The sequence below is a fragment of the Mustela nivalis genome, assembly GCF_964662115.1.
Source record: "Mustela nivalis genome assembly, chromosome: 3".
Classification (NCBI taxonomy): domain Eukaryota; kingdom Metazoa; phylum Chordata; class Mammalia; order Carnivora; family Mustelidae; genus Mustela; species Mustela nivalis.
Window position 1 is genome coordinate 125,194,188 of NC_139022.1, and position 16,650 is coordinate 125,210,837.

At 37.0% G+C, this 16,650-nt stretch overlaps 1 protein-coding gene across 1 annotated transcript in view; it reads right to left on the reverse strand.

Annotated features, from left to right (window-relative positions):
* Window positions 1–16,650, reverse strand: part of TENM2 (teneurin transmembrane protein 2) — a 1,882,184-nt gene that overhangs the window by 1,542,397 nt on the left and 323,137 nt on the right. Inside the window, exon 2 of the mRNA XM_082724104.1 lies at window positions 5,995–6,060. The gene's annotated coding sequence lies outside the window, so the exon portion shown is untranslated. The remainder of the gene's footprint in view (window positions 1–5,994; window positions 6,061–16,650) is intronic.

The following is a 16,650-nucleotide window of genomic DNA, read 5'->3' on the forward strand; positions in this document are numbered from 1 at the left end:
AAAGGGCTCATCTACCATTCTCTACATTCTTAACCTCTTCTAAAAGTTGGGAATAATGCACTCTCTTGTAGCACATTCCAGGGGACATCAAGTTAAGTATCTCCCTTGAGCCCAATTACACCCTTTTCCAAACAGGAGGCCTGTTACTCTCATGAAGTCGTACAGTCTCAGAGGAGTAGCAGCTGCAGCAGCAGCTGTAATGCTGAATAGAACCTTAAGTAAATAGCCTAGAAGGCCAGTGAACAATGAATTATAATAAACCAACTATAATTAGTAATAAAAGCCTTAAAATAACTGTACTCATGAGATACTATTGGTCATATCCTTGCTGTGTTCTGGAAATAATAGAATTGTTTTTTCACCAATGTAACTACAATGGTAATTAAAAGCTGATTTAAGAGCAAAGGCAACCTCAAAGTTATACATGTAAGTAGCTGTCACTCCAAATCTAAGTATCTTGTTCATTTCATGTCTTCACTCTTTTTTAAAACGTAGGGAGGGACTTTTGGAGACTGTCTTTTAAAAAAAATGAACAAAATCAGCTGATAAGCAAAGCAAAGCTCTCAGCCAATACAAAAATGTTTTTTACGCCTACAACATTTGGGAGAGAGAGGACACAGGCAGCACAAGAAAGAAAATGGCTATTTACATGGTGTTTTCTAACTGGATAGGGAAAGTTTTCATTGCTAATCTCCATAATATAAGATGCGAAAGAAACTAGAATGGGAGGTGAATAATGTAGGCAAAAGTAGTTGGATGCTTCGAAATGGAAGAGGCGATGCTTGGTTAGGCCCCGAACATTTCCACTGGTGGCTGTGTTTCCACTGGTGACTGCCATAGCTTTCTCGGTTTCATAATCTTTCAGTGTTGTACATTTTTTAAATTGTTTACTTGATAAAATCATCATGTCCAGATACAAGCACAAAGCCACAGCAGTGAGAATGTAACAAAATCATTAAAGGCAATGTTAAAAAAAATTACATCATAATAGATTCAGTGCTTTGGAATTAGCATCATATTATATTGACAGGGAGCTTCTAAGAAAAATACAGTGTAATCTCATGTAATTGGTATTGGGAATAGCAAGCAAAACAAAGACAGACTCATCCTCATGGAGTTCACTGTCCAGGTGGAGAGACAGACATTAATCCACTAATGACATTAATCCATGTACAATGGCAACAATGGTAAGTGCTAGGAAAGGAAGACTAGAAGGCCATGAAAAGTGTAGAGTAGAAGAATTAGTCCAGTCTGGGGAAGGCAGAGAGGTAGTCAGAGGATGAAGCCCTGAAGAAGAGCCATTTGCTGAGGCCTGAAGGGCCACAACCAGGTAGGGAGCCATGAGGAGGAAGTGGAAGGAGAAAGAGGGTGGAGTTGGAGAAGCAGAGTAATTTTTGCCTAGAAAAATGTTCTAGGGCTAAAAGCATCATGGCACCTAAAAGGGAATTACAGAAAGCCATTTTTTCAACAAGAACAATATTTTCAAAATGTGTCTATTCTTTTAAACAAAAATGGCAAATCTAGGATATTAGTATTTTTTCTTCCCTCTTCTGTGTTGCTGGCATCATTTCAACAGTTGAGACAGAGCCCTGGAATCTATCTACACATAGCACTCCAGGAATTCACAAAGTGACAACATGTGTGTTAGCCCTATCATAGAAGGAAGGAAACAAGTCTTCATAAATCTGTATGTCCCCAAGTCTTAAGTTCCTTTCAAGTGATAATTCCTCCATAAACATTGTGTAACTCAAAGCATGAAGAAAGATTATCAACCATGGCCGTGACAACATAGTAAGACTATGATTTACTCATTTATTACTTTAAAAAGTTTTACTGAGGACCTATGAACTGCTAAGCATTTTTTTTTTTCTGGTTCTGATAGAGTCACAATCACAAGAGAAAAAAATGTTTAATCTTACGAAGTATACATGCTAACAGAATCAAAAGAGAGCATTTTAACATAATTTAATCAGTCAAAATAATAATAGACTGTAATAAGTGCTGTAAAGACAATAAATGGAGCAATGGCAGAATAATGTATATTGTTTAAAAAAGTCGTCTCTCATTGGATAATATCTGAGCTGAAACACGAATAAAGGCAAAGAACAAGTCAACTTCGGCAAACATAGTTAAGAGCAGCCAGACAAAGATATATTAGGTTGACGGGCTGAGATGCTCCAAGAAAAGTAAGAGGATCCTATTGACTTGGGAGCAGTGAATAACAGGAGAGAAGGAAGTCATGGGGCTTGGGAGTTCAGCAAAACAAACAAACAAAAACAACAACAAAAAAAAGGATGCAAGTATGCAGGGCCATTTAAATCCAAGTGAAGAGTTTAGACTGTCTTCTGAAACCAAGGGGAAATGAATGCAGGGTGTTAGGCAGGGCAATGCCATCTTTGGGTATATGTTTTACAAAGAGCTTTCTAAAGATTTGGTAGAGAAAAAGTTTATTGGAGAGACAAGCATGGTAGCAGGAAAAGACACATAATATCAATGATCACATGGCTCTATAAATAGAGAAAGTGCCTCTCTGTCTTCGGCTGCTAAGGAAAAAATGAGATAAAGCAGAACATGTCAACATACTGAGGTAAAAGAGAAATATTTGCCAGATAAAGATTTTTCCATGATCATGTTCTCAAAAGAAACAAAATTTTAAAATGTATGAACAAACAAATGAATGGGCGAATCAAACCCAAATATCAACTAAGACATTTGTTCATTTAAGGTCTACAAGCATCATGGGTAGACCAAAGAATACCTTTTTTTCCAAACAGGATCCTTTGATTTGATCTCTAAGTTATAACAATCCTATCTCTAATTCCCATTTCATTAGGAAAATATTTTCATATTATATAGGCACATTGCTTTGAAGGCAATATTTTTCTATTATCTGGCATCCAAAAAAAATATGCTTCAATTTTTTTTCCCCTGAACTCCAAAGGATTGATGTCAAAGAATGAACTGCTATAATTCATTTCATCTATGACAATTTGTTCTCATTTCTCTTGTCCAAGAGTGTGCACCTTCTGCTTATGGCCACCTGATTCTCTATACTGGGCTATCCACTCTCAGGATGTAACCTGGATCCCTGATTTCTGACCTTGGCCTCTTGACCGCTCCCATTTCTTACCATGAGAGTATACTCTCTTTGGCTTCTGACCTAAGCTTTTCTCATTAGCAGGCACTAATGAGCACTTTGGTCAAAGCAGAAAGAAGACCTTGTCCACCTCTACTTCTCTTGGAACTTAACGTACTGCCAGACCTGACTACCAATCCAAAGAGAAGTAGGATCAAAATATATTTATAGATTTGTCATTGCACACAAAAGGTTTTAGTTTGGAGATATTTTACTAATTGAGCAAGGGCTCACAGCATTTGAATCAAACAAATTCCTACCTTTTTTCATTGTATCCTCCATAGAATTACTGGAACCATACGAATACCCAACATATTTAGATTATTTATTATATTTCATATACTGTGACATTGTTTTCCATCTATTTTCTGATAGAATTTTCGTAACAAGCTCATAAGATGGATTCTTCTATAATTTCCATTTTACAAGTTGGGAAACTAATTTGAAGATGCTAAAATGTTTGCCAAGATTTTACACTTAGAAAATTGGTAAAGGCAATTCATATCAAGCCTATATTCTTTTAAAACCCTCATCCTTAGCTATTACCTAGAGTGTTCTCCAGCAAAGAAGAAAATAAACATGTATTCATCCATGCTATGTACTGTGCTTTCTTATGTTATGTTTAAAAAAGATTTAATTCATGTCATAATACAAAAATAGGGTATTTTCAGGAAAAAAGTTTCATACATGAGTTGAAATTTTAATTATTATCATGGCAGCTTATCTAGATAAAAGATTTTAAAGTATTAATAAAAACATTAATTTTCCCCACAGATGATCTTAGGATCATAACAACAGCAGTCTGGCTGTTCCAATTCTAAATCACCAATCCTTAAGTGTGTAAAACCCAAGTCATACCTCAGTACATTCAACTGACTTTAAGTGTCATGGTTAACTTTTCTCACCCCTGAGTGAATTTTCTTTCTTTCTGTCTCTAAACATGAGGGGAAAATGTGTTTTTCCAAACAAGATGTTATAAAATTTGCAGAATATTAAAAATTCTGCTTCAAGGCTAGAAAACTCTGTTTCTTTAATAATTCAAGCCTCTGTCTTCCTAGGTGGGCTTCACAATTGCAATGAAAAGTTAGGAAGCATGAAACTGCCTGCCTTCCCTAGGAAGCAAACTCTTCTTAGCATACCGATCAGAACGTTTTCCTCTTTGTCTTCAATAGATCAATAATACCCAGGCTGCCAAAGTATCTAACCAAACTGAACACTCCACTTCAGAATACACCCATGGAACATCTTAAACACAGCAGCCGATATTCTCTGCAGCTCATCAATTTCTTAGCTCCTTTGACCATAGTTTACATGTATCTAATATCAGGAGTTCTTATTCCAAGACTTTTACATTATAGCAATTTTCTTTGGGATTATAACTCAGAAAGTAAAATGCTCTTTGGGAACTATTTAATTTTCCTCAGCTTGTTCTTTTTCCAACCCCCGCCCCCTAAGTCCTACAGACATGTCGTTTTTAGAGTTGATGTATCAGCTTTATCATAAAGTTTATTCTCTATAGGCATGAACAAGCAAAACCAAAGTGAAAGGAATAAACTGAAAAGCCAAAAAAAAAAAAAACCTGTAAATCTGTAGAAAGCATATATACACAAAAATAAGCCAGCCTGTGGAAGAAAAAAAAAAAAAAAAAAAAACAGAAACAAAAACAGAAAAAGACCAGAAAAACTGAAAAACTTCATGGAAGTACTGAAATGTCTCATGTCGCAGGTTCAAAAGTCTGACATTCCCATATGTTTTTTGAAAAAGTAAAATGAATGACAATAAAAATGATAAATTCCTTTTAGTTGTAGGATTCCTTCTTGTTTTCGGAGTGCTGGAACATGCAGTTTCTCACTGCCTTTTTAAAACGTTTGAATAAATCTAATGCCATGCACAATTTGCCTCGGTACTATATTGTGTTTCTATTTTATAGAAGGAAACTGTAAATAAGATTAGATGTGCAAAAAAAGCAAAACAAGACACTTACTAGAAAAAAGACATCCATGAAGACAACAAAGTCAAGCTTTAAAAAAAGCACATAATTAACTATATAACTTGGAATTTTTCCAAAATCTCATTCACCAATTGGCTAACACTTAGATGGAACCACACCAGGTGACAAGAAGAGCTCTTAGGGTGAGAGGCACCAGCTCTGAGACAGTTGGCCTCATTAGAACACATCAAACCTTCCTCCAATAGGAACATTTCTTTCTCCAGTGTGAAGGTATATACAACGAACAAAAACAGCACATTGCCATGTGCTCGTTTAACAGTATACCCAAGTCAGGACAGTTACTTAGATCAAAAAGTAACACCAGTGAAAACTGTAAACATATAAAATGAAAATATGATGGAGTTGCAAAGGGTAGATTTTATATCTGGATCTCTATGTGGATATTGACATCATTTTTTTTTAAGTTTTCTGTTATCATTAGCTCATTTAATCATTTTAACAACTTTCTTTAAGCACCTACATGCCTGGTCCTGAGGGTTAAAAAATGATTAAAATGTTGTCTTTATCAGCAAGAAGCTTTTAGCCTAGAGATGAAACAAATAAGAGAATTATACTAAGTGTAATGAGAGACCCGGAAAACTAGCCTAGGAGGAGAGAGGAGCAGCAAGGGTTCTTTTTGCTTTTGTTTCTGTTTTTTTCTGATAAACACAAGCATTTTTTTTTCATGTATGTGAACAATAAGAAAGGTTAAAATCCTGACTAAGAACAAGAAAAATACCAAATGAAACTATTGTTGATTTGCATATTCACTTAGGAACAAGAATTCACAGATGCTTTGATGGGGTGAACACAGTAGCAACTCTTTTGGTTTGTGACACATGTGCTGTCATTCCCAGGGATTACCTACAGAAGAGCTTCAACAGGGGCTGCTCTCAAAACACCACACAGAGCCGTCTGGATGTCTTCGTTGAATCTGGAAGACAAGAAAAGCATCGGTTAAAGCTATCAGCTTATGACACAAAGGTAGCGCTGAGAATAAGTGTTAGGAAATATCCACACCAAAAAGATCTGCCCACCGAACACAGAGAATGCCAAGGACAGAAGTGGATTAGTGGATTTATCTCAGAAGTGACAGGTTTCTGCATTTCAGAAGCATCATGCTGGAGTGGGTGATGGAAGAGCTTTATATGAATAAAACCAAGATCCCCATTCACTGGGAAAACTTGGGTTTCTTTTTTGATCTGAACTCAGTTTGGAAATCCTAGATTAACCTGATAGAACCAGTTTTTCTTCAGTCTCAGTTGCTGCTTCCATGAGGATTTGAGTAGATTCTGAAATGCAATGCCTATCACTACGATCATTAACAAACAGGATATGGAAAGTAAAGAAAAAATGTTTTAAAATAAACAAAAGCAAACTTAATAAAATAAAAAAAAAGCTTTTAAAAGTTTCATTTTCCTCCCAAAGGTCACAGGAATTATTTATTTGTCTTTCTGTTGGGTGACTGTATACATTACATTTCATCATTTATAGAGAGATTACTAGAAAGTCTTTATTTATCTTAGGTTTGGACTTAATTCAGGTCAAAGAAATGAAATGGAAAAGCATTATGAAAGTTACAAAACAGGACATCTTATATTGTGTAGACATCCCATGAGTTTATATTGGGTTCAATCTTCCATGAGAATCTTAGAGAATTTATAACAAACAACAATAACACACTTGCAAATCTCCTTTAATGTTGGTAGCACAAGTTAAAAACAATAACAATAAAATTGCTTTTGGGCCCTCTCCCAGCGTAAACATGAGAATGAAGTTCACAAGGCAATATTTAGGAATATGTACAAGTATAGAGAAACCTGATGATGTTATCAGCTTTTTGCATTGTTTTGGGACTTTTCTCTGAGTTCTGATAGGCAATCAGATGAAAGCTGTCATTTGTGTAATTGGAAAATACTTACTTAGCAAAATCTGATACTGGAACTCTAAACCATTTCTTCCTACATTAGAACTTCTGGAACTACAATCATAAGATAAATCCAGTGGAAATATAAAGGCAGATGTTCTGGCCTCTATTTCCTAAGTAACTGTATTAACTGCTAATTTTTAGTAAATGCCAGTTCTAGAGAGCTTTGTTTCTTGGGTCTAGTTTTTTGAGAAGGAATCTGAAACCCTCTGCACAAAATTCTGTTTTGATGGGCAGGATAGTTCTCTTTGCCTCTGAAAGTAAAATACAAACAATTAAGCACTTAAAGCTTTCATAGATGGTTATTTTTTTTCTCCTATGTAAAACACACACACACACACAAACAAAAAAATCAGGCTCTTCGTAAACAGGACCTAATTAACGTAACTAGTTTCATCATAACGATCAACTTCTCAGGAAAAATTTTATACTCTTGAGGTACAGTCTGCATGAAGTTTCCTATGTCTTAACTATGGAGAAAATTACTGGTCACCAGAGTTTACCAGATAGTAAAATATACCTATACGAATGACAGGTTTCATTTACGAGAAGATATTAAAATCCTGTCAATGTGATTTCCATCAAGAAAGTTTTCAGTGAAATGATAAAAAATGAATGAAGGAAATCAAATGTAGTCATCTAGTTAAATATTCATTTTCTAATCTTTAGGGAGCTGTTTATTATACTCTGAACACCTGGCCTTTAGTAGAACATTGTCTGGTTTTAAACTTGTTATTATGCCACAGCAAATTCCAAGAGAGCTAGAAGTTCAACCCATTATTATGAAAAAGCCAAAATAACAAATATCCTCCTTCCCAATCCAGAAATAATATAAGGAAACCATGATTCTATGAAAGAATACCTAGATACTCAGAGCCTGGACTTAAGCAAAGCCAAGTGAAACTCCTTTGATGCAAATTTTAAGAAGGCATCATCTGGAGGTGCTGACTTTGCACATGCATAAGGCTGAGATAAAGAGCTTCCTTAAATATTGTACCCTAGGTACCTCATTTACTTCACCCAGGTCCTTGCCCTAGGTCCTCTGGCATTTGTGATGATGGTGTTTAATTTTGAAGTTTCATTGATAGACATTAAAGCAACAACAATAAAAAATATATTCCACGTGTTTAATAGAATTATAAGATTTCCACAGTTGCAATTTAAATAAGAAAATATGCATTTGGGGGCACCTGGGTGGCTCAGTGAGTTAAGCCTCAGTCTTTGGCTCAGGTCATGATCTCAAGGTCCTGGGATCGAGCCCCACATCAGGTTCTCTGCTCAGCAGGGAGCCTGCTTCCCCCCCTCTCTGCCTGCCTCTCTGCCTACTTGTGATCTCTCTCTCTCTCTGTCAAATAATAAAATCATTAAAAAAACTCAAAACACGCATTTTAACATATACAGAAAATCAATGTAAAGCTCTAAAAATAAGCAGAAGTAAGAAATTGAGGCAAGTGTGAAAAAAGGAATGCTTTGCAGCTTATTTCCTAACTTCATCTTTCCCCCAGGAAGTATACTGGAGAGAAGCAAAGCCACTGGCAGTAGGGAATAAAATAGTGGAATGGTGGAAGAAAAAAATAAACAGAAAGTAACACATAGCATGTGTAAGGCAAAGACCTTCATCAAGAATGGACAGGAGTCAGTAAAACAAAATTAAAAAACACAAAACAATCAAAATCCTAGGAGGAAGGTGGAAAGAAAATGGTTAAAAGAGGCTTTCGTCCTTGATTCAAATCTGAGGCTTGTCATATTAGGTAAACTCTTCAAAGCAAGTAAATTTCTATGAAATAGGTCCCTTATCTATAAAGGAAGAATGAGAGAAATAACAATAAATCAACAAAATTATGGCAATAACATCCCTACTGAAGTAGTACCTATGTGCCAAGCACTTTAAACAAACATTACCTAGCTGTTATTACAACAGCCCTGGGACACTGGTATATTCCATTTTACCAAACGGAAATTCCGATAATATAAGGCATTTAATTACACACACACACACACACACACACACACACACAGCATAATGAAAACACCATATATTATTATATATAAATCCACTGGGTCACAGAAAGACCTGGGTTGTCTGAGTGTGGCAGAGGTCCCAGAGAGGGAGCTCAGAGAGGAAAGCCAGCTACAGAGACGGAGCTGAGGAGTGGGCTTTCAGCTCGGGATTACCTTAAACCATGATCTACAGCATAGTCAGGCAACTGTAATTGGGGCAGGGACCCAATAAGCAGCAGATCCAGGGAGACTCACTTTCCTCCTCTGGGAGGAGCAGTGCAACAGTGCACTGCAGGAACCAGCTGGGATTGGAGACTCCAAATGGGCCATCCGCCCAAGATAGAAACTTTTTGGCAGAGGCTGGGTGAGCTCAGAATGCAGCTAGAGACCAGGAAGAGAGACTGACTGCTTGTCTCTGAGAGTGCATTGAGAAGTGGGGCCCTGAGTTCTCAGCTCCTATGGCCAGAGATTGGGAGGCTGCCATCTTAATTCCCCTTCTCCAAAGCCAAAAGGAGAGCATTCAGGTAACAAAAGCTCCCAAAACCAAAACCAAGCAGACTGCTTAACCTGGCCCCTGGCGAGTGCGGTGCAACTCTGCCTCTGGCAAACTTTTGAGAATCACTGCAACAGGCCCCTCCCCAAGAAGAGCAGCAAGAACATCCAGCCAAGACCAAGTTCACCAATCAATGAACTCCAGAGCTAGAAGAAAGCAACACATCAAATCCATGGTTTTTTTCACATGATCCTTTAGTCTTTCAAAGTTAAATTTTTAAAATTTTTTTCCTCATTCATTTTTTTTTATTTTTCCTCTTGCCTATTTTACTGTTTTTAAACTATTTATCTTATTATCATTATAATAATATAACATGTCATTATTACCTTGCTATCTTATCATCAATACCTTTTAAAAATCTTTTTTAGGGGCGCCTGGGTGGCTCAGTGGATTAAGCCGCTGCCTTCGGCTCAGGTCGTGATCTCGGGATCCTGGGATGGAGTCCCGCATCAGGCTCTCTGCTCGGCAGGGGGCCTGCTTCCTTTCCTCTCTCTCTGCCTGCTTCTCTGCCTACTTGTGATCTCTCTCTATCAAATGAATAAATAAAGTCTTTTAAAAAAATAAAATAAAAATAAAAATTTTTTAATCTTCATTGTTATACTCATATTTTATCCCTTCATTGAATTTAACTTTATTTTTTGTATACATATAGGTTTTTCTTTCTTTAAAATTTTGGGATACAATTTCTTCTAATCAAAATATACCCAAAATCTAGCACAGGATTTTGTTCTAGTCTCCAGACTGATCACATTCTTTCATTTTTTTTTTCTTTTCTCTTCTCAACCAACTTATCTTATCAACTCCTTTTTTAGAATCTTTTTAAATTTTCATCTTTACATTCATATTCCATCCCTTCATCATGTTTACCCATATTTTAAAGAAAGAAAAATGTGTATATATACATATATACATATATGTATATGTCCCAAAATTTTGGGAAGTTTCTTCTAACAGACCAAAATACATTCAAAATCAAGTATGTGGCTCTGTTCTAATCACCATTCATTCATATATATATATACATACATATATATATATATACATACATACACACACACACACACACATACATACACAAGCACACACACACACACACACACACACATGCGCGCGCGCTTTTCTTTTTTTTCCCATTTCTTCTCCCCCGACCCCGGTTTCAGATCTTTTCTGATTTGGTTTAGTGTATATTTTTCAGGGGTCATGGCTCCCCTTTTAGTATTTTGTTCTCTCACTCAACTATTCTTATCCGGATAAAATGACTAGGTGGAAAACCACCAAAAAAAAAAAAAAAAGAACAAGAGGCAGTACTAACAGCTAGGGACCTAATCAATACAGACATTAGTAATATGTCAAAACTAGAAATCAGGGGGCGCCTGGGTGGCTCAGTGGGTTAAGCCACTGCCTTCAGCTCGGGTCATGATCTCAGGGTCCTGGGGTCGAGTCCCGCATCGGGCTCTCTGCTCGGCGGGGAGCCTGCTTCCTCCTCTCTCTCTCTCTGCCTGCCTCTCTGCCTTCTTGTGATCTCTCTCTGTCAAATAAATAAATAAAATCTTTAAAAAAAAAAAAACTAGAAATCAGAATGATGATTACCAAGGTGCTAGCTTGGCTTGAAAAAAAGCATGGAAGATATTAGAGAATCCCTTTCTGGAGAAATAAAATCCCTTCTGGAAAAATAAAAGAACTAAAATCTAACCAAGATGGAATAAAAAAAGCTATTAATGAGGTGGAATAAAAAATGGAGACTCTTACTGCTAGGATAAATGAGGCAGAAGAAAGAATTAGTGATACAGAAGACCAAATGATGGAGAATAAAGCTGAGCAAAAGAGAGACAAATAACTAGTGGACCATGGGGGGAGAATTCGAGAGATAAGTGACACCATAAGATGAAACAGTATTAGAATAATTGGGATCCCAAAAGAAGAAGAAAGAGAGAGGGCCAGAAGGTATACTGGAGTAAATTATAACAGAGAATTTTCTTAATTTGGCAAAAGGAACAAACATCAAAATCCAGGAGGCATGGACAAATTCCCTCAAAATCAATAAAAATAGGTCCATAGCCTGTCATCTAATAGTAAAACTTACAAGTCTTAGTGACAAAGAGAAAATCCTGAAAGCAGCTCGGAACAAGAGGTCTGTAACATACAATGGCAGAAATACTAGATTGGCAGCAGACTTATCCAGAGAACTGGCAGGCTAGAAAGGACTGGCATGATATATTCAGAGCAATAAATGAGAAAAAAAAAATGCAGCCAAGAATACTATATCCAGCTAGGCTGTCATTGAAAATAGAAGGACAGAGAAAAAATTTCCAGGACAAACAAAACTTAAAAGAATTTGCAAACACCAAATCAGCCCTACAGGAAATATTAAAAGGGGTCCTCTGAGCAAAGAGAGAGCCTAAAAGACCAGAAAGGAACAGAGACAATATACAGTAAGAGTCACCTTACAGGAATATAGTGGCACTAAATTCATATTTTTCAATAGTTACCCTGAATGTAATGGGCTAAATGCCCCCAATCAAAAGACACAGGGTATGAGAATGGTTTAAAAAAAAACAAGACCCACTGGGGCGCCTGGGTGGCTCAGTGGATTAAGCTGCTGCCTTCGGCTCGGGTCATGATCTCAGGGTCCTGGGATCGAGTCCCGCATCGGGCTCTCTGCTCGGCAGGGAGCTTGCTTCCCTCTCTCTCTCTCTCTCTGGCTGCCTCTCTGTCTACTTGTGATTTCTCTCTGTCAAATAAATAAATCTTAAAAAAAAAAAAAACAAGACCCACTGATATTTTATCTACAAGAAATTCATATTAGACCGAAAGACCCCTCTGGATTTAAAGTTAAGGGGTGGAAAACAATTTACCATGCTAATGGACATCAAAAGAAAGCTGGGGTGGCAATCCTTATAATATATAAATTGGATTTTAAGCCAAAGACTATAATAAAAGATGTGGAAGGACACTATATCATCCTTCAAGGGTCTGTCCAACAAGATCTAATAATTTTAAGTATCTATGGCCCTAACATGGGAGCAGCCAATTATATAAACCAATTAATAACAGAATCAAATAAATATGTCAACAATAATACAATAATAGTAGAGGCCTTTAACACCCCCCATGCTGAAATGGACAGATCATCTAAGCAAATAACAATAACCAGGAAATAACAAGAAAATAGAGGCTGTAAATGACACACTGGATCAGATGGACATCGCAGATATATTCAGAACATTCCATTCCAAAACAACAGAATACACATTGTTTTCTAATGCACATGGAACATTCTCCAGAGAAGATAACATCCTGGGTCACAAATCACGTCTCAACTTGTACCAAAAGACTGGGATCATTCCCTGAATATTTTCAGACTACAATGCTTTGAAATTAGAACTCAATCACAAGAGGAAAGATGGAAAGAACTCAAACACATGGAGGCTAAAGAACATCCTACTAAAGAATGAATGCATTAACCAGGAAATTAAAATGAAATTGAAAAAATTCAAAGAAACAAATGAAAATGAAAATACAACTGTTGAAAATCGCTGAGACACAGCAGAGGTGGTTCTGCGAGGAAAGCATATAGCAATACAAACCTAATTCACAAATCAAGAAAGGTCTCAAGTACACAACCTAACCCTACACATAAAGGAGCTGGAGAAAGAACAGTAAATAAAGCCTGAAGCCAGCAGAAGAGAAATAACAAAAATCAGAGCAGAAATCAATGAAAGAGAAACTGAAAGAACAGTAGAACAAATCAATGAAACTAGGAGCTGATTCTTTGAAAGAATTAAGAAGACTGATAAACCCCTGGCCAGATGTATCAAAAAGAAAAGAGAAAGGACCCAAATTAATAAAATCATGAATGAAAGAGGAGAGTTCACAACCAACACCAAAGAAATATAAACAACTATAAGAACATATTATGAGCAACTACACACCAGAAAATCTGGTGATCTGGAAAAAATGGATGCATTCCTAGAGACATATAAACTACCAAAACTGAACCAGGAAGAAATAGAAAACCTGAACAGACCCATAACCAGTAAGGAGATTGAAGAAGTCATCAAAAAATCTCAGAACAAACAAAAGCCCAGGGCCAGATGGCTTCCCAGGGGAATTTTACCAAACATTTAAAGAATTAATACCTATTCTCCTGAAACTGTTCCAAAAAACAGAAATGGAAGGAAAACTTCCAAACTCATTTTATGAGGCCATCATTACCTTGATCCCGAAACCAGACAAAGACTCCATCAAAAAGAATTACAGACCAATATCCTTGATGAACACAGACGCAAAAATTCTCACCAAAATACTAGCCAATAGGATCCAACAGTACATTAAATGAATAATTCACCATGAAAAAGCAGGATTTATTCCTGGCTGCAAGGTTGGTGCAACGTCTGCAAATCAGTCAATGTGATACAATACATTAATAAAAGAAAGAACAAGAACATGATACTCTCAATAGACGCTGAAAAAGCATTTGACAAAGTACAGTATCCTTTCTTGATCAAAACTCTTCAAAGTGTAGGGATAGAGAATACATACATCAATATCATCAAAGCCATCTATGAAAAACCCACAGCAAATATAATTCTCAATGGGGAAAACCTGAGAGCTTTTCCCCTAAGGTCAGGAACACAGCAGGGCTGTCCACTATCACCTTTGCTACTCAACACAGTACTAGAAGTCCTAGCCTCCACAATCAGACAACAAAAAGAAATTAAAGGCAACCAAACTGACAAAGAAGTCAAAATCTCACTCTTTACAGATGATATGATACTTTATGTGGAAAACGCAAAAGACTCCACTCCAAAACAGCTAGAACTCATACAGGAATTCAGTAGTGTCAGGTTATAAAATCAATGAACAGAAATCAGTTGCACTTGTACACACCACAGCACGACAGAAGAAAGAGAAATTAAGGAGTCGATCCCATTTTCAACTGCACCAACAAACATAAGATACCTAGAAATAACCAAAGTGGCAAAGAATAAGTACTCAGAAAACTATAAAGTACTAATGAAAGAAACTGAGGAAGACACAAACAAATGGAAAACGCCCATGCTCGTGGACTGGAAGAACAAATACTGTGAAAATGTCTATGCTATGTATAGCAATCTACACATTTAAAGCAATCCTGATCAAAATACCATCATTTTTTTTTTCAAAGAAATGGAACAAGTCATCCTAAAATTTATATGGAACCAGAAAATACCCCGAATACCCAGATGAGTCTTGAAAAAGAAAGCTAAAGTTGGTGGCATCATAATTCCAGACTTCAAGCTGTATTACAAAGCTGTCATCATCAAGACAGTATAGTACTGGCCCAAAAACAGACACACAGATCAATGGAACAGAAGACAGAGCCCAGAAATGGACCCTCAACTCTATGGTCAACTAATCTTCAACAAAGCAGGAAAGAATGTCCAATTGAAAAAAAAAAAAAAAAAAGACAGTCTCTTCACCAAATGGTGTTGGGAAAATTGGACAGCCACATGCAGAAGAATGAAACTGGGCCATTTCCTTACACCACACACAAAAATAGACTCAAAATGTATGAAAGACCTCAATATGAGAAAGGAACCCATCAAAATCCTTGAGGAGAACACAGGTAGCAACCTCTTCGACCTTAGCCTAAGTAACTTCTTCCTAGAAATATCACCGAAAACAAGGGAAGCAAGGCAAAAATGAACTATTGGGACTTCATCAAGATCAAAAGCTTTTGCACAGCAAAGGAAACAATGAACAAAACCAAAAGGCAACTGACAGAATGGGAGAAGATATTTGCAAATGACATGTCAGATAAAGGGCTAGTATCCAAAATCTAGAAAGAACTCATCAAATTCAACACCCAAAGAATAATCCAATGAAGAAATGGGCAGAAGACATAAACAGACATTTCTGCAAAGAAGACATCCAAATAGCCAACAGACACATGAAAGAGTGCTCAAAATCCCTCGGCTACAGAGAAATGCAAATCAAAATCATAGTGCAATACCATCTCAAACCAGTCAGAATGGCTAAAATTAACAAGGGAGGAAATAACATGTTAGTGAGGATGTGGAGAAAGGGGAACCCTCCTACACTGTTGGTGGGAATGCAAGCTGGTACAGCCACTCTGGAAAACAGCATGGAGGTTCCTCAAAAAGTTGAAAATAGAGATACTCTATGACCCAGCAATCACACTACTGGGTATTTATCCTAAAGATACAAATGTAGTGATCTGAAGGAGCCAGTGCATCCAAATGTTTATAGAAGCAATGTCCACAATAGCCAAACTATGGAAAGCACCTAGATGTCTACCAACAGATGAATGGATAAAGAAGAAGTGGTATATACAATGGAATACCATACAGCCATAAAAAAAAAAAAAAAAAAAAAACAAAACAAACTGAGGAGCACCTGGATGGCTCAGTGGGTTAAAGCCTCTGCCTTCGGCTCAGGTCATGATCCCAGGTTCCTGGGATCAAGTGCCATGTTGAGCTATCTGCTTGGTGGGAAGCCTGCTTCCCCCACCCCCTACCTGCCTCTCTGCCTTCTTGTGATTTCTGTCTGTCAAATAAATAAATGAAATCTTCAAAAAAAAAAATCTTGCCATTTGCAATGATGTGGATGGAACTAAAGGGTGTTATGCTAAGTGAAATAAGTCAGTCAGATAAAGACAATTATCATATGATCTCTCTGATCTGAGGAATTTGAGAGTCAGGGTAGGGGGTCATGGTGGGTAGGGAGGGAAATAATGAAACAAGATGGAATCAGGAGGGAGACACACCATAAGAGACTCTTAATCTCACAAAACTGAGGATTGCTGAGGGGGCAGATGCAGTGGGAGGTAGGGATAAGGTTGCTGGGTTATGGACATGGTGGAGGGTATTTGCTATGGTGAGTGTTGTGAAATGTGTAAGCCTGATGATTCTTAGACCTGTACCACTGGGGCAAATAATGTATTATATGTTAAAAAAAAAAAAAAAAAAAAGACGTCTCCTCCAAAAAGCTGTATTTTTTTCTTTAAAGTCTCAGTGGATTAATTACTTATAAATCTGAAA